The 4,536-nt window shown below is 37.0% G+C and overlaps 1 long non-coding RNA gene across 1 annotated transcript; it reads left to right on the forward strand.

Annotated features, from left to right (window-relative positions):
• Positions 1-285: 285 nt before the first annotated feature.
• Positions 286-4,244, forward strand: LOC135289518 (uncharacterized). Its single transcript, XR_010352276.1, has 2 exons — positions 286-527; positions 3,302-4,244. It is a non-coding gene; the product is annotated as an uncharacterized LOC135289518 (long non-coding RNA).
• The last annotated feature ends 292 nt before the right edge of the window (positions 4,245-4,536 follow it).

Here is a 4,536-nt window from a genome sequence, read left to right on the forward strand (position 1 = left end):
ATCCAAATTTATTGTTAATATAGTATTTTTCCCATATGGCCTTGGATTTTAAAAATTTTAAGTCCCCTAGACCAGGCTCAGATTTATTAGAAAGTCTAACAGACCACGTGAGAATGTTCCCATTTACTGCATTTCTATTTAATAAGTCAACTTCATTGCTTTTCTTGTTATTTATGCTCAATATTGGGTACAAATGCACAAATCACTGTTATATGCAATACTTAATGGAGAGCTAGTGAAATTGCCAACAGATCTGAAAGATAACCTTTCCTGCCATCCCTTCTGCAATCTGTCTCAGGGTTACACCTGGTGCCATTTCTGCCAGCTAACAAGCCTGGGTAGTCTTGCTGCTGGTCCTTCTGCTGATTAGTATTGATTATTCCTCTCACCTGAAAATAAAGAGAAGTCTGCATTTCCTTATTGAACTCACAAGGCCAGATGCTGAGAATACAAACATCTTCTGCTACCCCTGCACTAATAATAAATATTCCAGAGACCTGTTTCTACCCATTTGAAAAGAGGACCAGGTAACTGCCCAAGACCTATTTAAAGCAGTGTTCAAATTGGGGACAAATGGGGAATTGCTGCCTGTGGAGTGTAGGCAGAACTGGTGCTCATCTGGGAAGTGCTGCAGCTCTACTCAGGAATAGAAAGCTGACACTCAGAGGCAGCTTGAGTGTGTCCAGCAATCTGTCATGCAGTTTGTCCTAAAAACTTACGTAAATTAGCAACTGACCTGACCAAAATATCTCCTTCAGTGATATTTTGGGTTGCTGTTAATTTACAGGATGAATTTTTCTTTCTACCCATTTTTAACTGTGCCCTGCATGGACAGATACAAAATGGGGAATCTGATCTCCCATATAAAACAGAGTATATATTTTCCTGTGTTTTGTTCTGTGGAAGGAAAGCAAACTAAGAATTACTGCTGAGAAAAGTGTCAGTTAACTGAAAATGCTGGTTATATTTCAACAATAAAACAATTATACTGAAAGCTATCAAATTTAGGTATTGAATTCACCCTCTTTTACAGCTGGAGGCTTATAAATTTCTTCTACTGGGAAACATTAATCATGGCTGATGTTTTTCAGCAACGTTGAGACAGGGCAATAAATGTTAGGGAAGAGAAACACGAAGCTTAAAACTTGAGCTGGCTCAAGTCACCTGTTCTGTATTGGTTTTAAACAGTCAAATTACCTTAATTTACAAACTTGTAGTTTTCATCTTAATTTTAGCTTACAAAGAGCAGAGATAGATGTCTCTGTTTATGCTGTAGGTGTTGACAAATTTCTTCTCCTGCTTTGTCACTTGAGCAGTTAATTGGAGCCAGCTCTTCTCCATGCCTTTTCTTAAGCATGTGCTCAAAAGTTGGCCTTCCTTATGTTGTCTGTATTAACTGTATTGGCAGGGACCTCACTGATTCTTTTCACAGATTATTATTAATAAAGATATTAAACAGTGCCATGGTCTAGTTGATAAAGTGGTGTTTGATTACAGGTTGGACTTGATGATCTCAAAGGTCTTGTCCAACCTAATTGATTCTGTGACTTTGTAATAATAATGAACAACACTTAAAATCCTTTGGTTGTGAATTGAGTGAGGAGTAAGAGTTTCAAAGAATGACACAGTCCATTTTTTTGCCTGTTTATTGTGTTAACCCCTAAGGCTGCAGTTACCAGATATTGCTGATGTCTGAGGTACTCAGAACTAACAGATGTAAAAATGTCAGTATTTCTGGCTTTCACTTATGAACTTTCAATTCAGGATTTATTGCTGTGTTTAAAATGTATGTGTTTATGATGACCATTAATACCATTAAAGGTAAGTAAAACAATGGGTTATGGCACTAAACTTTCCATGTGACTTTTTATAGCTAGTTTCTCAATTCCTCCATCTTATTCTGCTTTCTACAAGCTGAGAAGGTTTAATTCTTCTCAGCTGCCATTTAATTCTTCATTTTTCAAAGATGCAAAGATTCTCATTAGAGTATTGTCTAACTGATGATTCCTCCCAGTGTGTATCAGCTTGAAGTGGGCGAGGGGTTAAGCACCTAGTTAATGTGATGACAAACAAGCAAAAAATAACTGGAGTAAGTGTGGGTTTTTAAAAATCTGTTGACCTGAAAGGTGTTTTCAGAGCTGCAGTTCTTCTTGATGACAGGTAGTAATGGTTCCAGTGAGCTAGAGGCTGGCATGCCCTTGAATTAATAGCTCACACCAATTAGATTTTTCCTTTAGACTATGTGGGCGATAAGAGATTTTTAAAAATAAGTGTGGCTGACAAACAAATCTGCACCAAAAATTGTTTACGTGAGTGGCCAGGTCATCTTGTCAGAAGTGCAAACCAGCCCATGTCTTCTGTCAACATCTTTATGAATGCTGTGACTTTGGTTCTATCTTTTATTCTGCCTGAGTCCCTGCTCAGAGACTATAATTCTGTTGTTATGCCCATCTGAGAATTATTTTAAATTAAATTGATCTTAAGGCTTAGGGCATTCAATTTGGTATTTTCCATAGGTTCTGCATGACCTTAATGAAACTTTAAGGGAATGAACAACCTGGTTTCAGACACCTGAATGAAGTGCTTTAGTGCCAGTTCATTTATCAGGGCTTGTCCAACAGTCAAATGTCTTGCCCTGGCATTAATTTAGAAAGTATTTAATGAGGAGGTCTAAATGGAAGGTGAATTGGTGCACTAAGGTTTCTCACTTTATGTTGCAATATCTATCAAAAATGTAGTTAGGATACAGAATGCATCTCTCCTTCACACAGGGCTCAATAGAAACACTGAAGAGGTGCTGTTGGATGTTATTCCATGTACCCATCACTCCTCCACAACTTTGGAGTCCCTTATTATGTTACAGTTTATTGTATCTTGCTTTTGTTTTATCTCAGCTACGTAAATCCCACTTTTTTGAATTCCAAAATAAACCTTTTATTTGCAGATAATCCTTCAAATAAATCAAATAATATCCTGTAGCCGTGAGAACAGCTACATAGAAGTGTGAGAGATCCCTGAGCAACACAGGCCCCAACATTTTAGTCCCTTTTGGGTCAACTGCTATGATTTCCTGCTTTTACCTGGGAGAAATCTCACTTTTCTCACTTTCTAGGATTTGTTTGGGATGGATTTTCATGTGTTGCTTATTCACAAAAAGGCAAAAGAATGTGCCATATCTTTTTGATAGCCCTGAGTAACCAAAAGATTACACAGTTAAATCACAACACTTCATCAAGTCATTATGAAATATTTGGGTAGCCAGCTATCCCTCTTCAATTCTTATCTTCTCTTTTCACCCCAGTTCCTTCAAGCTGCCTCTGCTGCCATCTCCTGCTCAGAACATGATCAGGGACAAGCATCTTGGCAGGTTGCAACAGGATCAGCCTTCATCCACCTGAAAACCTGGGGGTACTGTGTGTTTGGCACTTAATTGTGTCAGGACCCTCCTCAAGAGTGCACCTGCCTCCTACCTGGAACAGAGAGGTTGCCTAACTACATCATTGTCTTAGAAAGGTCACTCAAATAGAAAAGCTCTGGACAAAGTGGAGAGATGGGAAGACAAAATATTGAGTATAACTGCTCCCCTCTCTTTTCAAATTATGCTTTGACTTTCATGAGCCAGACAATCAGTGTGTTTGGCCAAAAATCTCAGATGTCAAAGGTCAAGCAATAAATATACATACTCTATTATTGTAAGAAACCATAAGTTATTTAAGATGGAGATCCTTTAGCAATACTGAGGTTTTGTCTGCTGAAAACACACCATCTTTCTGTATCTTTTGCTGTGAAACTGGGCTTATAATTTTTGTGTGTATTTAGAGGTCATGTTGAGCTGAAAGGAAATATATCAAAATTGGGTTTATATAGTTAGAATCAGATAAAGTTTCAAGTTGGTTTTTTAAGGTGTACAACATCTATTATGTGAGAACAAAATATAGTGCAGTTAGTTCAAAGATAAACTGCTGTACTCATAAAAAAAAGAATGTGTCTTCAAAATATTTTTTTCTTGGGAACCCAGCAGGCTGTTTATTCAACCTACCTTCCTTTGTCTCTTCCTCTTTCTCTCTCTTTATTTCTCTCTTTCTCTCTTGCTTTTTCTTCTCTCTTTACTCTTTTGTCTTTCTTTCTTTTGAAAAGGACATCTGCAGACTGAAAAATTTCTAGCTTGAAAATGTTCTTGAAAATTGATAAGCTATCAAACCTGATAAATTTTTTGGTTGAATAAAAAAAATCTCAAAATAAAATTTTCATTTTTTTAGCAGCTGTTCACTTTTAAATTGAGCTATTTATTCTATAATTTTGCAGCAGGCACTTTATTGCAGTTTATATGGTTATATTGAAGTTACATGAACCGGGACACCTAAGGGAATGCTTCTATGTCAGGAAAAAAAAAAAAGGCTGGATTGAAATGCAGCATGAATCATAAGAGAAGTTTAGAAGTACAAGAAGACAAATGTGTCCCTAGTGACTCAACAGAGAACATCTGGTAGGTGAGATGCCTTATAAATAAAGGACCTTGGTTTTAACAAATATCAG

The sequence above is a fragment of the Passer domesticus genome, chromosome 1 (genome assembly GCF_036417665.1).
Source record: "Passer domesticus isolate bPasDom1 chromosome 1, bPasDom1.hap1, whole genome shotgun sequence".
NCBI classification, from domain to species: Eukaryota; Metazoa; Chordata; class Aves; order Passeriformes; family Passeridae; genus Passer; species Passer domesticus.